The 21,019-nt window shown below is 41.2% G+C and overlaps 1 protein-coding gene across 1 annotated transcript in view; it reads right to left on the bottom strand.

The window, feature by feature from the left end:
* KCNN2 (potassium calcium-activated channel subfamily N member 2) overlaps nt 1-21,019 on the bottom strand; it is a 91,304-nt gene that overhangs the window by 57,264 nt on the left and 13,021 nt on the right. The gene's annotated exons all lie outside the window — the stretch shown is intronic.

Genomic DNA, 21,019 nt, shown 5'->3' with positions numbered 1-21,019 from the left:
ATGTTTGCTTAAACCTTTTAAGTGTTCTCCTTAACAGAAGTCCTCAGGACGTAGTTTACCATGAAGGCTTATTAAGAAAATGGTAAACCTTCATATTTTATTTAGAAGTCACTGAGGCTTTGTCCTGCAGTTTAATCTTAATTTGGAAAAAAAAAAAAAGAAAAAGTGTCAGTTGACCAAAATATATGGTAGCTGTATTCTATATGGGGAAATGATGGTGTTTATTTTTCTAATTCATATATAAAACCTACAAACCCCTCTACTGCTGCTAACCTGTTGATTAGTAGAAATGGCAAGAGGAGAGCTGTTACCAGCTTTCAGACATTTCATGTACTTGCATTATGCAAGTAAAAAATTAATATTCCTGTGTTTGACACAAGAGGTCATACTAATCACACAGCATGTTATAAAATTGATCAGCTAGGGTTTTATTTCAGTTCCATTGTGCAACCTGGAATATCTCCCCACAGTTTCAAGGACTAAAATATGAATGACTGGGAATTTGAATTTTCACAACTAAGGAGGTAAATTTTCCTCTCTGTGAAACTGATTAATGAACCAGAATAGAAAAATGTGGTTTAACATCTCTTGTAAAATAATTTTGAAGTTCACTTTTAAAACTTAATGTATTTGTTTTCAGAAATAAAGTATATTCTTCATGAAAACTGAATTGTTACATTCCTTTTTTAATCACTCATTAGCGTTGTTATCTCAGAATTGTTAAATCACACTGAACTGGTAACAATGAACCCCTGTAAAACAAACATTATCTGTTTGGGATTGGGGGCTTTGGTGTTTTCCTACATTTTCATTATATACTGGATGGAGCTGCTCTTGCTGATTATTATAGGTCCTGCTGCTGGTTTGTCAAAGAGACTGTTTTTACACAAGTATGTGTGTGTGTATGTACACATATGTGCATGTGCACCTTTGTATAAAGTAACAGGGAGACAATTACTGTAGAACTAATTTGATAATGATGATTATTGGAGAAATGTTTGGGGAGCAGATTTGTTTTCTAAACCCACAAAGTGAAAGAACAAGATAAATACAGTTGAGCAAAACTATGCCAACAGTAGGACAGGAAGCTCAACAGTCACAGGAAAAAATAGATTTCTGAAAGGAAATAAGCATTACAAAATATTTGAAGTTACAGCTAATGAGAAGTCATTTGAAAAGCTCACTGAATGACATGCAGTGAAGATGCAACACTTACAGGTATTAGAAAGCTGCTTGAGCTGTTAACTTATTGCCAGATTCAGACTCTGGTTAAAATCACTGAGAATTCTGCACTCATAAAAATGTCAAAAAATGTAGAAAGAAGGAAACGACGCAAAGGGGAGGAGGAGAAAAGCTTAGGAAATCCTACCTGTGAAGGTAGTTTGAACTCAAAGTATATTCTGTGCAAGGCCTAGAAGTTTCTAGAAAGCCGTAAAGCAAACAGCCTTGTCCAGTTTAAAAAAAAAAAAAAAAAAAAAAAAAAAGGAAAAAAGGCAAGCAAGTACAGAGCTCAGTGTGTATATAGAAGGATGTCACTCATTAAAAGCAGGGTCACATTAATAAAGGTGGAGGTGACACTGGCAGCAGTAGCGATCATTCAGGGGTATGAAAGCAAGATCATTCAAGGGTATCCATGCTACAATAAAAATGTCAGCACTAAACCTGCCAAGACAATGGCATGGAAACTACCCATATGAGCCACCTGTGTAAATTTACCTTTTGCATAGCATCTGGCAGTTCTTTTAACCACCAGATGTCTCTGACGCTCACCCCAGCAACTTCTGTTGTCACATAGTTTTATGCACTAACTGGAATCCCACACCTGCTGGACCTGCATTTCAAATAGTTTTTTATGTTCCACAGTAGTGGGGGAAGGAGAAGTAATACCAAATAATGACTCCATCCAAATAGTATAGCTACGTATTAGAAGGAAAAAAAGTTTTACTCTTTCTGCTTTTGATTCTGTACTATTTAGTAATTTGCACTTACTTCTGCTTCTCCAGCATATCACTAATAAAAATGGAGATTCACTCCAGTTCAAAACCTTTGTCTTTTATCTGGGACACGTAAGATAACAAAAGATAAGGACACTGGATTGACAACTCTAAATGAGTAACCAACATTTTCAAAAGTGGTGAAAATGGGAGTGCAGCTTAAGAGGTATCTAGGATTGCTGCACGCATTTCATCTATTCAAGGTGCTTTCCTCAAGGGATGGAGTTTTTTCAACTTTTTTTTGCTAGCAAGACTTTTTTAACTATTAAACACGTTAAAAGTGTTGGGTTTGGTCCACAAAACAGCTGGGGAAAGTATTTCTCTCTTTAATTCACTTTTCCATCCTTTCTGGATAATTTTTTAGTACTTGGAGATTGCACAAACCTAATGATTCCTTTCTGGCTGCTGTTTTTTCTCATTTTCAAAGGATACTGCCACTAACAAAGAATTTCTTAGCTAGCTAATGCATCAGCGTTCATACTATTTTGCCCAGCCAGTACAGGTGCTCAGCAGGTGACTACTAGATTGTGTTTAATCAGACTACCTTTTATTTTTCTCACAAACTGGTGCAGTTTCGTAACAGAACTTTAACTCAGTACAATTACTGAAATTACAGCATCATGCAGTATTTTGATTTCAGCCTGCGTGAAAACAAAGAGTGTGTGGTGGGGTTATCAGGAGTGAGGGCTCATTTTCAATTTTGTAGAATCCGGTATTTGAAGAATTTTGATCTATTGAGTCCAGTGAGCCATTGTTTACATCTAAATATAGAATCATACCTTTGAAACTTGGTAGTACAAAAGATGAAGATGTTAGCAGTGCTGTTCCTCTCCATAAAACATGTAATTTCTGATTCAGGTAGCAACTGATTCTAAATAATTACATTTCATTTCCCCGTCTTTGAAAAATAAGTATTTTTTTCCGTTGGTACTTACCTTCTGTGCTTCCAGTTTACCATGAGAATATAGTTACTTTAGGTTTGCACTGGCAGTGTTGTATTTAAAATATGCATTCTCGGTTACTGAATAACATGGTCTCTTATTAGTCTGTAAAACATGAAAGGTGAACTTTGCTTTTATCAGGTGGAAATACGTGGTGTGTATGATTGCTTTCAAAACTTCAATGCAATGTAGGTTGTTCCAGTCAGTAGCCCTCCCAGTTCAAAGCATGTATAAAATGTAAGGTTGCCTTTTTAGTTGTGTTTATTGGGGCTATTTTTTGTTTCTGCAGTCTCGATACCATGAAAGACTCTACAACTTCCACAGCACATTCAAATCCCATGTCATGGAAGTCTGTCTGTTTGTTTGTTGCTGTCATAGCCATACCTAAAACCTTTTGGATACATTCCTAACACACACAAAACATCAGTGTATGTCATGGTCCTGTTTGCCAAAATTGTATCTCTTAGGTTTGAAAAATGTATACACTTGCAGAACAAATGGAAGCAGGGAAAAAACGAAAGCCAATGTCCAGTTTTATGTTACCTGCAGTCCCACTTTCTACTCAATATACACTTAATTGTCTTTGTGTGTTTTTCTAATTCATGAGATGTCTAGGTCAAGAAATTAATTTGGGACAGAGGAATGGGGCAGTTGCTAAGGGAAGCACATCTTGCTCCTTCTTTCCTAGGTAGGTCTGTCTGCAGCACCTTCTTTTCTTCACTCCACATAACCCCTCCTTCTCGCCCTTCCCTATTGTAAAGGACAAGTACATAGTACCTGACAGCACATCTGGGTCAGGTGGTGGAAGAATAGCAAGTTATTCAAGCCATCTGTGCTTCAAGCTGGCCCTGGCCTCATAAGCTCAATGAGCAACTATTTGAAATGATATTTCAAAAAGTTCTGGGAAGTTTTATAAACTTTTTCTCAAGTATATTTTTTCCAAATTCTCTCCTTTATCCTTATATTTTCATACTACTCAACAAAAAAATAACTGTGTTTTTGAGGAAAGGGCTAGGCAGTTTTAATTACCAAAACTAATATTAAGGAGAAAGGGCTTAAGACCTTCACACAGCCCATAAAATTGTCCCATTCAGAACACATTTCTATAGAATTAAACTTACTTCCTTCCATCTGTCTAAAAGCCATCCCTGCAACCCAGTATATCAGATTAGTAACCCTTGTATTAGAAAACTGACATTTCAAAATATATATAACACTATAGACTGTTTTTTAAAGTTAGGATAATAAGACTGTTTCTCAAAGGTTTTGTTTTTTTTTTTAATTCTGTCTGCAACTTCACACATTCAAAACATTTTCTACATTGCAGTGGTCTGAAGTACAAATGGGAAATATATGGATGGTATGGTGTCTTCCTGATCAACATTTTACATTCTTTATCTTTTTGGAAGATCAAAACCAGATTTGAAATGGAAAAGATCTTCCAGCTTTAATTATGAAATCTCTGTTGTAACTATTATAAGATATGTCCTAGGAGCTCTTTCTCAGACTAATTTTCATAATATTAGAAATGCATCAGTGTTCAAGGTGGTCTGAATATAACTAGATTTTATGTCTCACAGAAGCCTATCCTCTGGGGAAGGAAGCCACATAAATTAGTCACAGAAAGTCACAGAAAGTAGTCATGCCTTTGAAGTCTGGCAGCTAAGGCTTCATAGAATCACAGAATGGTTTGAGTTGGAAGAGACCTTAAAGCTCATCTAGTTCCAGCCCCATGCAGTGGGCAGGGACACCTTCCACTAGACCACGTTGCTCAAAGCCCTGTCCAACCTGGCCTTGAGCACTGCCAGAGACAGGGCAGCCACAATTTCTCTGGGCAATCTGTGCCAGTGTCTCACCACCCCCACAGTGAAGAATTTCTACCTAATGTATAATCTCAATCTCCTCTCGGTCAGTTTAAAGCCATTCCCCCTTGTCCTGTCACTACATACCCTTGTTTAAAGTCCCTCTCCAGACTTCTTGTTGGCTCCCTTTACTTACTGGAAGCTGCTCTAAGGTCTCACCTGAGCCTTCTGTTCTGCAGGGTGAACAAGCCCAACTCTCTCAGCCTGTCTTCACAGCAGAGGTGCTCCAGCCCTCTCATCATCTTTGTCGTCTCTTCTGGACTCCCTCGAGTAGGTCCACATCCCTCTTATTTTCAGGGCCCCAGAGCTGAAAGCAGCTCTGCAGGTGAGGTCTCAGAACAGCAGAGTAGAGGGGGAGAATCACCTCCCTCAGCCTGCTGGTCGCGCTCCTTTTTATGCAGCCCAGCAGCCTGGGCAGGTGGCTTTCTGGGCTGTGAGCACACATGCTGCCAGGTCATACTGAACTTGAAGGTAAACACCATCATTTCTGCCTCTGCAGCAATGAAAAGCTATCTGTCCAATGCAGAAAAATACCAAAAGGGTAGCACAAGCATGACTTTGCTCAGAACATCTTGTGCTGTCCTGTGGTGCTGGTCCCCCAGGCAAAGCCAGAATGGGATTGAAAGTTTGAAATGTCCTCGGTGACTTAGTTTAACAATAGGACTGCTGAGTCAGAGAGAGAATACTGTCACCTACTATGAAAGTATGTGTTTTTTAAATCTATTTTCCTTTTATTGTGACAATGAAACCACCTTTTTTTAAATTATTTTTTAGTTGTATGATACTGTGGGTTGAGAGTTTCTGGTATCATCAGGGAGGAAAAAGAACTCCTAAATCTGGTTCGATGTTAACCTAAACTTTCTAATTACCCTGCTGAAAAATGAATTATTCACAGGTTTACTCCTAACTTCGCTCAACTTCAAGTGTAATGCTTTCATTTCTACAGGCAAGTATTTACACAGACCAAATGTGTGCACTGATGAACATCTGCTCATGGCTTTCTACAAAAGTATGTCTTTCCAGATGTAAATGTATATCTTGTAGACATAGTCTGAACGTTTGCGTTGGAAAACTGTCCTAAAATACAGTGACAGATGTAATTGCAGAATCTAGGTCAGGATGAGAAATCCACAGCAAGTGAAATACAGGAAGCATTACTAAAAAGGCATACATTTAGGTGTCATCTTCTAATGAAATGTAATGGCTTACTTTTGCAGAAACGTGGCTGCTGTATGGTAGGCACAAATTATGCCAGTATGATTTCTTCTACATGTGTACCTGTGTAACTTCAGGGCTGCAAGCAGACAGAGAAGTTAAAAGTGCGGGAAGTGGATGCACAGCTCCCACACTGGAGGGGAGAGTGGCACTTCTGCCTCTTATGAGGCAAAACATGAACCTGAATAAAAATGTCCTGTAATTTGCCCATAAACAATTTCTTTGTAATTGGCTAAAAGCCATTCAAGTGGATCAGTGTTGTTTACTGGTCTGTGATCTGTAAAATCAAAGTCACACATGACAGCAGAGCTAGAAATGAAAACAAGGCAGCAGTTACTATGGAGGAAAACTGGAACTGTAGAGATGATCTACATGAGGTGGAAAGAATGGTAATGAGGGATAAAAAAAGATGCAATTCCAAAATAGGTGTGACAGCAGATGTTTAAAAAAAAAAATCATTAGACATGGGGATTCAAAAGTGTAATTTCAAGAACAAGAGGTGATGTTTTGGCAGAAATACAATATACACACAAAAGAAATTGTCTAAATTCGATGTGTCAACAGCACTGAATTTCTTTAAATGCAAGAATGTTAGTAATTAAATGCCAGTGATAAATTCTGGGATTTTATCCATATAGAGCACAAGTATCATTTTGGCCTAAGTCCTGAAGAGCAGAAATTGGCTTGCTGATACAAGATCTGTGATTTTTGAAGAATAGTTCTACCAGTGAGAAGATCTTGTCACCTTTACAGACTTGATCTAAGTTCTCAGCAGACAGAGGAGGTGGTTGCCATGTCCTTCCCCTCATGCTCAGCAAATAAGGCCTGTGAGCACCAGGACTGCCTTTCTTTGTAATCTGTGGAGAGAAGGCAGTGCCCAGGCTACAAGTTTTGGCACATTTCATATCCCTGACAGGACCTAATCAGAGATTCAGAAGATGGAGCATGCTGTGGACCTGGCAGTAGATAAAGGAATAATCCACCCCCTTGCTATTGCATGGATACGTTCAGGCTGATTTTAAGTTACTTCTTCTTGCATGTTTGTGAGTGATCAGTACCGATGGTTATTCTTTGTGTTCTCACTCTTCAGAAGACAAGGACTGCTCTGACAACGCACTTTGTTTTCACCGTTATTTCCCCTTCTGTTAGTTGTATCTGGAATACAGGATCTGTCTCAGGCCCCAGATAACATCAACTGCAGTCAAAAACTATTTACACTTCACATGCAAGAATGTGCCCTCATTTTATAGCCCATCTATCAAACAGAAACATACTCCAACTCAGGTATGGATGCAGACCAGGATGATTTGTGATCCCAACTGCCTGAACACAGTTTTAAGAAGTGTTACTATAAATGTCACAGTAATATAATACATTTTTGTGTGTTGGAATACAGTACGTGGGGGTCTGTGGGCATTTAAAAAACAGCTCAAATAACTAAAGCAAATGTTTTAATAAAGCAGCTAAAAACACTTCAACTGAGAGCATCTAACAGTGCTGAACTCAGCATTCATACAGGAATGTTTTTTTGGTTTAGGAATCTAGAGGAGCTGTTCACAGGTGGACAAATTTCTACAGAGGTTGAAGCTCTTCCAGCCACATGGAACGTGAAGGGAAGTGCAAATTTTTGCAGAAATAATGTGGGTGTCATTTATCATTTGCTATATTTGGGTACAAAGTTCTGTTGAGTAAAGCAGTTGCAAGTAGATGGGGCGTACCTCTGTTGCTATAAAGAGATGTAGATTGTGAAACAGAACACAAGTGTGAGAATTAGCAGAAGTGTTTTAGACGCTCCTAGGACCTCATGAGCTACCTTGGTCCACACTGCTGGGTACCACTCACTAACCAGCTTGCTGCAGTGAGGCTCAAAATAAGTGGCAGCTGGCAATAGTGGCATTGAGTGGAAGCTTGATGTATTGGGTTTACATGGCAAACTTTTGGTAATGGGGGTGACTGCATGGAGTAGCTTCCGTGAGCCGATGCCAGAAGCTGCCCCCATGTCGGACAGAGCTAGTTCCAGCTGGCTCCAAAGCAGACCTGCTGCTAGCCAAAACTGAGCCCATCAGCGATGTTGCTAATGCCTCTATATAACAACATACTTGAGAAAAGATGAAAAAATGCTGCACAACAGCAGCTGGAATAGAGGACCGAGAATATGTCAAAATCTGCAGACACAAAAGAAGGAGAAGAGTGAAGAAGGAGAGGAGAAGGTGCTCTAGGTAACAGAGCAGATGTTCCCTTGCAGCCCATGGTGAGGCAGCTGTGGCCCTGCAGCACAGGGCGAGCCTTGGTGGAGCAGATTCCACCTGCAGCCTGTGGACAAACTCATGCTGGAGCAGGTGGATGTGGTTTAAAGTTCCCGATGACTGGAAAAAGGGAAATATAACCCCCATTTTCAAGAAGGGGAAAATGGATGACCCGGGCAATTACAGACCAGTCAGTCTCACCTCTGTGCCTGGCAAAATCTTGGAGCAGATTTTCCTGGAAGGCATGCTAAGGCACATGAAAAACAACAAGGGGCTTGGTGACAGAAAGCATGGCTTCACTAAGGGGAAATCCTGCCTGACCAATTTGGTGGCCTTTTATGATGGGGATACAGAACTGATGGACAGCGGTAGGGCACTTGATGTCATCTACCTGGATTTGTGTAAAGCGTTTGACACTGTCCCACACGACATCCTTGTCTCTAAATTGGAGAGACATCAGATTGATAGATGGACCACTCGGTGGATAAAGAACTGGCTGGATGGCCGCACACAAAGAGTTGTGGTCAATGGCTCAATGTCCAGCTGGAGACCAGTAATGAGTGGTGTGCCTCAGGGATCAGTGTTGGGACCGGTCTTGTTCAACATTTTCGTCGCTGACATGGACAGTGGGATTGAGTGCGCCCTCAGCAAGTTTGCCGATGACACCAAGCTGTGTGGTTCGGTTGATCCGCTGGAGGGAAGGAATGCCATCCAGAGGGACCTTGACACACTAGTGAGGTGGGCTGATGCCAACCTCATGAAGTTTAACCATGCCGAGTGCAAGGTCCTACACCTGGGTGAGAGCAATCCTAGGCACAGCTACAGGCTGGGCGGAGAAGAGATTCAGAGCAGCCCTGCGGACAAGGACTTGGGGGTGCTGGTCGATGAGAAAATGAACCTGAGCCAGCAGCGTGCGCTTGCAGCCCAGAAAGCCAACCATATCCTGGGCTGCATCAAAAGGAGCATGACCAGCAGGTCGAAGGAGGTGATCCTGCCCCTTCATTCTGCTCTCGTGAGACCTCACTTAGAGTATTGTGTGCAGTTCTGGTGTCCTCAACATAAAAAGGACATGGATCTGTTGGAACAAGTCCAGAGGAGGGCCATGAGAATGATCAGGGCACTGGAGCACCTCTCGTATGTAGACAGGCTAAGAAAGTTGGGGCTGTTTAGCCTGGAGAAGAGAAGGCTGCGTGGAGACCTCTTAGCAGCCTTCCAGTATCTGAAGGGGGCCTATAGGGATTCTGGGGATGGGCTCTTCATTAGGGACTGTAGTGATAGAACAAGGGGTAATGGGTTAAAACTTCAATAGGGGAAGTTTAGATTGGCCATAAGGAGGAAATTCTTTCCTGTTAGGGTGGTGAGTCACTGGAATAGGTTGCCCAAGGAGGTTGTGAATACTCCATCCCTGGCAGTGTTCAAGTCCAGGTTGAACGAGGCCTTGGGTGATATGGTTTAGTGTGAGGTGTCCCTGCCCATGGCAGGGTGGTTGGAACTTGATGATCTTAAGGTCCTTTCCAACCCTAACCATTCTATGATTGTATGATTCTAAAGGAAGTTGTGATCCTGTAGAGACTCTGTGCTGGAGCAGGGTCTTGGCAGGAACTGCAGCCCTGTTTAGAGGAGCCCATGCTGTTTGTGAAGGACTGTTCACCGTGGAAAGGATCCACGCTGGAGCAATTCTTTAAGAACCGCAGCTGTGGGAAGGACCCCCACTCTAGAAAATCATGGAAAACTGGGAGAGACACCATGCTGGAGCAGGGGAAGTGTGAAGAGGAAGGAGTGTGTGAGGAGGAAGGAATGTGTGATGAACTGACCACAATGCCCATTTCCCATCCCTTGTGCTGTATGGGGGAGGAGGTAGAGAAGTTGAGAGTGAAGTTGGGCCTGGGAAGAAGGAGGGGGGAGGCAAGGTGCTTTTAGATGAATGTCACTGTTTCCTACATCTGATAACATCAAAGCATGAAGGGTAAAGCCTGAGAGACATGTAGCCTGCTGGAGTCCAGTTCCATGCATCCACAACCATCAGATCCAGCCCTCCACTGGCCAGCTGGGCAACAGACACAATGTTTGTGTGGGGTCTGAACATGAACGCAGTGGTGTCAGGCCAGTCACTGTCAAAATAAGATGTCTGCCTCTTAGGGAAGAAAATACACATTAACTGAGCTTCCATTTTGGAAGTTTCATGGGAGAAAGTGCCAAATCAGCCCAGATGCTGAAAAAGCTACAAAAGCCAAAACACTGGTGGGTCTCACTGTGGTGGCAGAACTGCTGTCAGTGGGCATAAGCTTTACTCTCAAGGACTGTGAATGGAAGTTGCTGGTGACTTTTTAAATTAATTCTGCAAGCATTTAGGGAAGAGGAAGGATGTTGGTGACAAAGTAGCAGGGATTTCAAATGACAGTCAAAAAGGAGGAGGTGGTAAAATCTGGTTCATGTTGGGAAGACTAAACCATTTTAAAGCACTTTTACAGGATTTTGAAGAAACTCAGTAAATGTTTTTCTACCTCTGACTTGAAAGCATAAATTTTCAGATGCTGGTCAGAGTAGTGGTAGCCTCTCTTCATATATCAGGGAACACCAGGGGCTATAACATTTGCACCGAGTAGAAAATTAAGTTCAAGCAGAAATTACATGGGTAGAGTCAGCAACATCAGTAAGCTTGGACACTGATCAAAATGTTAGAAAAAAAGTGACAAACTAAAGTATTCTAATACCCACAACACTGGTGTAAAGTGTTAAAACTTAAAAGAAACTAACATGGTTTTGTGGGCTTATTTATAAGCTACCAGATTCTACACATTTGCTCTTCTGGATTCTTACAGCCTCAAGTTTTCCAGAGACTGTGAAGCCCTCTTCTGTGTCCAGAGGATCCAGGTGAGCTTGAGAGTGTTTAAGTGTGGCTGTCATGAGGCTGCAAACAACTTTCTGCTGTCTCTGACAGGGTGCACCCATCTGTAGGTAATATCCCTCTGGGTCAGGTGTCCTGTCTCTGCTTCCTTCCAGATTCCTAAGCCCATCCTCCCTGGCAGAGCATGAGACTGAAAAGTCCTTGATTGGAGTAAGCATTATTTAGCAACAATTAAAAACATCAGTGTGTTACCAGCACCATTCTTAAAGTCGAAAATACAGCACTGCACCAGCTAATAAGGACAAAAATTGCTACAGCTGAACCCAGGGCACACTCCAAAGCAGATTAAAGTTATACAGTCTTGGCTATGAATGAAGTGCACAACTATTTTGAAGGACTTTCAGTATATTTAGCATTTTACAAGAGTATCAGGCCAAACAAGCTTGCCTGAAGACATCCTGATAATGTAGACTACTCTCCCTGCAATATCACCGAGTAGTTTAGCAGAGACACCAACTGAATAGAGCAGAGAGACTCTAGAGAAATCAGTAAGGTCTGGAGGAGGAGGAGAGGCAATGAGTATGAAGGGATGCTCTGGTGCTACCTGTATTTGTTTGCTCTGGTGCTACCATTATTATTCTTACTTGAGAGCCTGATTCTTCAACTATGTGTTTTCTCTGGTGCTATGGAAGCACCTGTGTGAAGCAAGTGCTCAGCAGTGTAAACCTCCTGCACTGCTGCCTTTACAGACAAATATCACTTTCCTGTTCAGAGTGAATCATGTGATAAGAGCAGCCCTCTGCCATGGCTGCTTCTCCTCACTAGTCCTCTTGATAAGAAGTAAGCTGTTTGCATTTCCTTTTTCCTTCTTGCATGTCTGCTTGCCTCAGAGAGCTCTACCAGTGCCACAACAAACCCCAAGCCTGTAGCAATACTACAGTCTGTGGGAAGAGTGGCTGGAAATCTGCTCAGTGGAAAAGGAGCTGGGTGTGCTGATTGACAGAGCTGAACATGGTCTAGCTTGTGCAAAGGCAGCCACAGAGGCTGGCCTCTGTCAGCAATGGTGTGACCAGCAGGGCCAGTGCAGTGATCATTCCCCTGTACTCTGCACTGGTGAGGCTGCACCTTGAATCCTGTGTTCAGTTCTGGGCCCCTCACTACAAGAGAGACATTGACGTGCTGGAGTGGGTCCAGAGAAGGGCAGTGGAGCTTGTGAAGGGTCTGGAGCACAAATGTGATGAGGAATGGCTGAGGGAACTGGGAATGTTTTCTGGAGAAGAGAAGGCTCAGGGGAAATGTTATTGCTGTCTGCAACTGAGAGGAGGATGGAGTGAGGAGGTGGCTGGTCTCCAAAGTTAACAAGTTGTCTCCCAAGGACAAGAGGTAATGGCCGCAAGCTGCACCAGGGAAAGATTAGATTGGATATTAGGAGAAAAGTATTCACCAAAAGGGTGGTCAAGCATTGGAACAGGCTGCCCAGGGCAGTGGTGGAATCACATTGTTAAAAAACCATGTAGATGAGGGCCTTTGTGACATGGTTTAGTGATCCTGGCATCGCTGGGGTAAAGGTTGGACTTTATAATCTTTCTCTTTTCCAGCCTAGTTTATTCTGTGTCTCTGTGACATAGTTGACAAAAGCCTAGTGACCAGTGTGGCAAGATCAGTCCATGTGGAGGGAGGGACAGCCATAGCTCTGCTGCTTATAGGAGCCTCTTTCGAGTGTACCTCCACCATGCGGGGGGTCATCAGGGCAGCTATGCCAATTTGGTCTCAGCTCTGTCCCATAGCATTTTTGGCAGTGACGGTTGTGAAATTAATAGGTTGAATCTCTCTTTTGAATCTCTCTTCCAAAGTCTCTTATTTTAAATATGAGATAATAAATCTAAATTTATACCCCAGACACCTTCTAATCTCTCTGAGCTTAAAGCTCAGGTTTACCAATACAGTAATTTTCAAAGGTTCACATTTTATGAAAAAAGAATCCCATTTAATATTTTATTTTGTTTGCTTACTGCTGACATTTCTGGTAGGAGAGAGAACAGGTCCTATTCTGGTTTTTTGTAACATGTATTTTATTTTTAGGCTCTTTTATTTAAACCACTATTTTTATAACATTGTGTAGCACAGGTATTTAGAAGACCACTCAAAAAGGCTAAGAAGCGAGGGCAGCATGTAGTATGTTTTTTCACAATGTCTTCTATGCCTGGCAATGGAAATTGTGCCTTTTTCAGCCTCCTTTAGCACTGAAGTGCTCTTCTTGAAGGAGGATGTCCAGTGCAAGCATTTCAGAGAAGGCTACCATATTGCCTTCAAGTTATTAAGCTGTTCCTGTTATTCTTCATCCTGTTACTTATATATGCATTTTTGGCTGTGACTGCACACAACAATTCTACCCCAGGTGACTTAGTAAAAGGTGAGAAATTGTTCATTTATTGCAACATTAAAGCAGTAGACTCCCAACTTGATAACATTTGTTGAAACCAAGCTCATCTACAAAGTCCAAGCAAAAAGCCCTCATAATCAGTAATGACCAGCACATCCTAACATCTGTTATCCTCTTAAGGCACGTGCAAAAATTAACCCAGTTTACTTTTCAGGAGACTTATGAATGTTCAAGTTTTTCTAAACGTACATAGAGCAACACAGTCAAGGGGACAGATCTGTTTCTGCTATACCTGTGAAGAATAAGGCTCAGGCGCCCAGTAAGTCATGTCTTAGAGGAGGTGGGCCAGAACTTTAGCTGATGTATTTTGCCAAACTGACAATTAAATCAGGTACTTAGCAATACTCAGGTGTCCCTATGGCAGGGGGATTGGAACTGCATGAGCTTTAAGATCCCTTCCAACCCACAATCATTCTGATTTTATGATTCTATGTTCAAGGAGAAATGCGCATCCTTTTGTGAAGCAGTAGCATTACAGTCTGGTGGTTGACAAATGAGAACCAGGTAAAGTAGCAAGAGCCGCCCTGGAAGGAACACGGCTGTTGTAAGCCAGAGTACATGTCTGCATGGGTCTCCCTCCCAGTCAGAGCGAAGATTACATGATACCTTCTGGCACAAGTGTGCAAGCACCCAGAGTACCTCAGGGGATAGGAAATGCAGGGAGATGCCAGATGGCAAATCCATGCAAGAGAAACCACAACAAGAGTTAACCAAACTGCCACTAGCCAGCAGAAAAACCACTTGCAACCTGTCTCTGCCCAGTTTTTGGAAATTGCTTATTGTTGAGAGCAAGCCCCACACTCAGTTGCCTACAGACGTGTCTGACAGCAACACTAGCAGTAACAAAGGACTTTATTGATAAATAACTACACTAGGTGAAAGCTAGCCAAGATAAAATATATAGAATAAGTCACAAATGCTATTTTGAGTAGGAGAGGCTGAAATGGTAGTAATCTAGACAGAAGGAATATCAACTACACTGCAAGCGGGAATAGTAACGATTAGACAAAAGCTGAACACACCCTTTAGAAGGACCTCAGAGATCTTTCCAAACCCAGTGAGTCTGTGTGCATTCACATTGACAACACTGCTTCCACCACAGTTGTGCCAAAGATACTGTAAAGCACATGGAGCTTTTTTTGCAGGCTGCTACTGCTGAACCCAGGACGGCTTTGAAAGGAGCAGCTTCAATAGGATTGAACAATAACAGTTCCTCAAGAGAATATTTTGGAACTTGGGAGGTAAAGCAGCATGGGAAATATGGGGTGAAATCATGGTCTTTCAAATGAAAGATTATCCAATGCTGAGGTGCATTATAGTAAAGTGCATTCTGGCAATTAGAGATTACAGAAGGTTTTAAGTTTTTTTCATATAGGAGAAAGCTACAGCATGATCTCTTCCATGCTAGGAGACAATCCTGGACTTTAAGATTATTCATTGGATGTACATGTAAGATTTAATCCTGGGCATCTTCAAAACCAAGTGACTTAAGAATTTGACTAACAGAAGGGACAGTATCTGTACAGTCAAGGAGCTAGATGTTATAGAGGCCTCAAAGCCTTGAGTTATGATCCTTTGTGTATGTGACATAAGGAAGATATCCAGATGGAATTAAAGTTCAGTGGTGGTAATATAAAAGGGTAAAGTACAGGCTCACCCATATTGTCTGTACCTTTGTAAAGCACTGGTACTCCCATAAACTGTTTCAAAGCTGATAAGATAAAAAGCTTAATGTTACGTAAGACAAACTTGCAGGTTTTGGGTAGTTTCAACATGATGATGGATAATGTTATATTTGGGAAAATGGTGATTTTGCTACTATATGCTACTAGTTTCTGATGCTTGCTCAGGTAGAGTGACCTGATCTGCAGTTCTTGTCATGTGTCTACAAATGTTTCAGGCGCAGCAGTTAAGATTTGAGTGGAATTTTAGAACAACTCATGAGTCTGTTAGCCATTTCTAACTTGTCCTACATAAAGGAAGGAACAGAACTCAGCTTGGCTGCCCTGTTGGAAAGGAGGGGAAAGAGAAGTATTTCCATTTGTTTGGTTGTGCTCTAATTCCCAGCCTTACAGTGTGTTCAGTACTGTGTTGCCTTAATATTACAATATTTCATCAGTGGCAGCTGCGGCATCAGCACAGCAAATGATAATATTCATAAACTACGTAGATGAAGCCCTCAGTGACATGGGTTACTGGTGGGCATTGCAGTGCTGGGGAATGGTTGGACTTTATGATCTTAAAGGTCTTTTCCAACTTGGTTGATTCTATGACTCTATGGACATTTTGAATACTTATCCCCTATTGATTTCTCAGTAAAAAAGGGTATGAGGAAAATAAATAGAGGGAGTATCAGCCAGTATTTACCTATGCATTTGAATCACCAAATGAATCACCAAGATACAATAGCTGAATTGCTAACTGCAGTACATAGAGCTTAATGCTCAAGACTACGTATCAACACCAGACAGCTGGCAAATAGGCAGTATGGTGCCAAGGTTCCTGGGAAGATAAGTAATTTTACAGACAAGTAAATCTGATCTCAGGAGTGCAAAAATGAGTAAGAACTATAATAAAAGGTAGAAGTAATACACACTTGGATTGATATGATATGGGGAAAGATTTTTTTTTTCTTCCAATTTAATAAGGTCCCTATCTAAAAATTTTATCATTTTTTCTTTGAAGAAGGTAGAGCAGTATAACACACCTGTATTTTCAAAAGGCAGTTTAGCAGGATCCTGACATCAAATTGTCTCTGCAGTAAATAGTAACTTGGGCCCCACTGATTTTTCTTATGTGTTAAAAAAGGTGGCTATGTGGCAAAGTCACAACACTGAAATTTACTAAATCATTTTGTTTACTGATGCAGAATAGTAACCCAATTCATCTAAACATTTCAAACACATTAAATCTAACAGCGGGGGGGGGGGGGGTGGGGGTGGGGGTGGGGGGTGTCTGTATGCATATACACTTCAAGATTATATTTGTAAGTACTAGGAGGTTAAGTGTAGTACTAAGTCTTAGCAGCCCTGATAATCTTACTGCTCTTCCACCAAGGTCTTACTATAAATTAATAAAACAAAGGAAAATGACAGCTGAATAGGAACAAACTTTGCATTAAAATAGAACATATCTTCATTTTGCTCGTTGTGAGGGTGCAAGTCGTGGTAGAAATACCTCTGCTAAGAGGTGACTAGTCAGGGGGCAAAGAGAGAGACTCCTCCAGTAAACCATTCAGGGAGTTGCATCCTGAAAAACTTTTTTTGCTTTGACTTTAGGGGAAGACTGTTCCCATGACTGAGTTAGCTGGATAACCAGAGCCATTAGATTTTAAAATGAAACATAAATAGCCTTTTATCAAAAGCTTGATTTCGTAAAGGATGATACACAGAAAGGGGTTTTTTTCCTCTTTTGTACAGTGTACTTTTTAATCTCTTTTCCAGCCAGCCTGTGTGCCTGTAATAGCAATACCTTGAGTTTTATATATAACTATATGCAATCACAGATTAATTTAATTAAAAAAAAATGGTTTGGAGGTGTGGGGGAATAGAGTCCTTGAGTCATTTCTTAACTGACTCAAGGTCAATGCTTTCCATGCAATATTTTTCAGCACTTTCCCAAAAGGAATTATGTGCCTGACATTTTGTCATGGAGAGAAAAAAAAAGAAGCTTCAGATTTTAGTACTTTTTTCCTTTTCCATTGCACTTTACCTATCTCCTTCAGTAAACTAGATTTCTGAAGAATTTTTAGCTGACAGTATTATTATATGGAGAGGGAAGATATTGAAGGATTGTTAAAAGAGAAAGAGGAAAAGAGGAACAGTGTCGAGAAATGATAGTCTTACAAAAAGAGAAATACCATTGTAATGGAGATATTCAGCTAATGAAAGATAAGCTAAATCCTCTTTGTGTACAAACTTCTTTGAATTCTCTTTCATCTAACACAAGTAGTTACACAAAAATAGTCACGCTTGTCTTGTAACCTTCTCACTGTAAAAAAAATAAAGGAGAAATGAAGCCATTGAACCTCAGCATTTGCAGCTGGACTATTAATATCCATTCTATAAATATGTAGGACATTGTTTTGTACTCCCTTTGTTTTATTGTACTGCCTCACGTGGCTAAGCCAAAGACAATAAAGGACCTATTTTAGATTTTATTACAGCTTTTGAAGCACTCAATATTGCAAAAAAGACTGCTTTCTACTACAAGACTGCTTCCACTAACATTTATAATTTGCAGATGAGTTACAGATGCTTTGATATCAATATGGGTGAGGAGGAATTGAAAATTACTCAGGCATCAGAGACCTCGATAATCCTCTTAGGTCTCTTCTTCATTAACTGAGTTGAGGTATTTATGACACAGTACAGGTTTGTCCTGGGTTCAGCAGTAGCAGTCATTTTCTCTCCTTCTTAGTAGCTGGTGCAGTGCTGTGGTTTTGACTTTCAGCCTGAGAACAGCACTGATAACACCGATGTTTTTAGTTACTGCTCAAATGTTTAGTCTGACCAAGGACTCTGTGAGTCTCATGCTCTGCCAAGGGAGGAGAGGAAGCCGGGAGGAACCCGGGACAAAACACCTGACCCAAACTAGCCAAAATGACTCCATACCACAGCACATCATGCCCAGGATGTAAACTCAGTTACCCAGAAGGGCTAGTTCTCTGCTGGGTTGAGCTAGGTATCGGTCAGCGGGTGGTATTGTATTCTCTTCCCTTGTTATTTCCCTTATCATTATTATCATTGGTGGTAGCAGTAATGGTTTGTGTTATACCTTAGTTACTGGACTGTTCTTATCTCAACCCATGGGAGTTACATTCTTTTGATTCTCCTCCCCATCCCTCCGGGAGCAGGGGGAGAAAAAAAGGGAGGAGTGAGTGAGCAAGACTGCGTGCCTAAGTTTAAACTACAACAAGGTTTTTATCCCATATTTGTAAACATACCTTATGTTAATTTGCTTAATTCTTTGGTCTGCTTCTTGACAATGCTTTGCTGAAGAATCTTTCTGCATCTTCCTCTACCCTCTCTGTATCTATCATATTTATCATGCTACATGAAGCCACTCTAGTACACAGAAAGGTTTTTGTGTGTCTGGTTGGATGAACACTGCAAAAACCTGACTTTTGGATGCTTTATTCACCTAGACTCCCTGTGCAGAGGAAAGAGGGGTTTCCAAACAGGATCCACAATAACTAGCTAATAGGTAAGCACAAGTGTAAAAAAATTTGCTTTATATAGGGCCTGTTCCCCAGGTTAGTCCAAATCAAAGGTGAACACCTCTCTCCAGTTTGAATTTAGAGCCTGAAACCTCTCCTCGACACATCAGTATAAAAGCAAGAGAGAAACAGGAGCAGTATCTCCTACCCTACATCTTAGTCTTGGGATTAGAAACTAATCCTTCTTTTGGAAACCCTTAAAGACTAATATATTATTATGTGTACCTCTCTCCTGCCAAATCATTTAATGAAGTCTTTGACAGTGAAAAAGAGAAAAGGGGCAGGACTACACAGCTTATGGGCTCCAAATTCAGTGAGGCAGGGATTCCTGATGTCTGCTTCCAGCTGTATTTTGGAGAAAGCAATCTCTGTGGTTCTGTGCAGTTCTGTCTTTGTATGGGAGGTGCTCCATCTCCCTGATCAGCCTTGTGGCCGTACTCTGGACTTGCTCCAACAGCTTCATAGCTTTCTTATGTTGAGGACACCAGATATGTACACAGTCCTCTGGGGGGGGCAGGATCACCCCTTGAACCTGCTGGTCACATTCCTAATGATGCAGCCCAGGATCCAGTTGGCTTTCTGGGTTGCAAGCGCACACTGAAGCCAGCTCATGTTGACCTTCTCATCAACCAACACCCCCAAGTCCTTCTCCGCAGGGCTGTTCTGAATCCCTCCTCAGCCCAACATGTGCCTGGGATTGCCCTGACTTAAGTGCAGGACCTTTCACTTTGTCTTATTGAACTTCATGAGGCTGGCATTGGCCCAACTTTCAAGCATGTCAAGGTTCCTCTGGAAGTCATCCCTGCCCTTCAGTGTATCAACCAAACCACATAGCTTAGTGTCGTCTGCAAACTTGCTGAGGATGCACTCAATCCCACTATCCATGTTGCCAACAAAGACATTGAGCAAGATCAAATCTGTCTATGCTGGTGTAATACTCCCAAGGTTGCATTTTCAGTATTTATGTGTATTTGACTATATTCATCCTTCTAAACACTTTTTTTTTTCTCTCAAGAGAGTTTTAGCAGTTAATGCAATCGATAAAGATTGAACAAGCAAAATTGTTGAGAAGGTAATACCTTCAGCTAGGAAGCACAAATTACTTGGCCAGCCAGCTCAGATGTGTCCTACAGACCTGTTACCTGCACTTTTGGTCTCAAGGTAAGCAGTAGAAAGAAGCAAGCCCAAGTCTCTCTGACCCCATTAGTGTAAAAATGCCTTAAGTCTCACTGCTGTCTGAGGCTTCTCTCTTAATCAAACATCCTCTTATTTGCAAAGAAAGCAAAATCATTAATTAAAATTTGGGGGTTTTTTTCTTTTACAATCAATTACAATAAAGGCATTTAAAATCTTCAATAAATTAAGAGTACCAGCTTGAATACACAAGTTAGCAACTACTGACGTTGACCATACATATACATATATATGTGATGTATAATACCGGCTGGTGAAATAACTGTTTTCATATTGGTAAAGGAATTGAAAGTTATCATTGCCAAACTGAAGAAAGTTAGTAATTGCAATAGGGCTAGATGGGTATAAACCGTGACTGAGGTTGGAGAGAAATCTGACAAGCCTGGTATCAGCAGAAAGTTGTCATATGCAGGTAAAATGGAAAACAAACCCTGTTTATGCCCTCTATACTCCTTCCCCAGCATTTCTTTACCCTGAGAGCCATTAACAGAAACAGCAGTTACATCCCCTTTCAAGACCTCTGGAAAGCACTTGTCTTTAAAACATGGCCTACAGCTCTCTCTTTCAGCCCATTGTTCTTTCAGAAATAACATGCCCAAATTTATTTTTTACTTTTTTTCACAAATAAACCAGTATATCTCTTTGTTCCAGCACTTTACTGGAGCACATACAGTTGAATTTTGTGTGGTAAGTTTCTGCAGACTGTATTCATCAGGCTTATGCAAAGCTAGCAGATTGCCAAAGAACAGTGTAGTCAGCACTGGCTTTATATTACAGACAGCTGGGGTGAAATTGACCTCAAGGTGTCACACACTCAATTCCCTTACCCAGTTTCCTTCTGGCATTCCTGACATCAGTTTGTCTTATCTAAAAGATATGAGGAAGGGATAATACATTGCACTCCCAGACAACCTCCTGAAAGGCTAAGAAGAATTTAGCAAGCTTTGTAGATAGACAAAAGCCAATAGGTGCAATCTCTTACTTTAGAGAGGGTGTTAACTATCTCTCATACCCTTTCCATAAACGTTCTGCAAAAATACAGTCCAGGTGGGATCTAC

The sequence above is a fragment of the Neopsephotus bourkii genome, unplaced genomic scaffold (genome assembly GCF_033783945.1).
Source record: "Neopsephotus bourkii isolate Nb327-2 ecotype Australia unplaced genomic scaffold, CSIRO-AGI_Nbou_v1 NB_1476, whole genome shotgun sequence".
In the NCBI taxonomy this organism is placed as follows: domain Eukaryota; kingdom Metazoa; phylum Chordata; class Aves; order Psittaciformes; family Psittacidae; genus Neopsephotus; species Neopsephotus bourkii.
The sequence above is the reverse complement of the archived record's forward strand: the minus strand, read 5'-3'. Positions and strand labels throughout refer to the sequence as shown.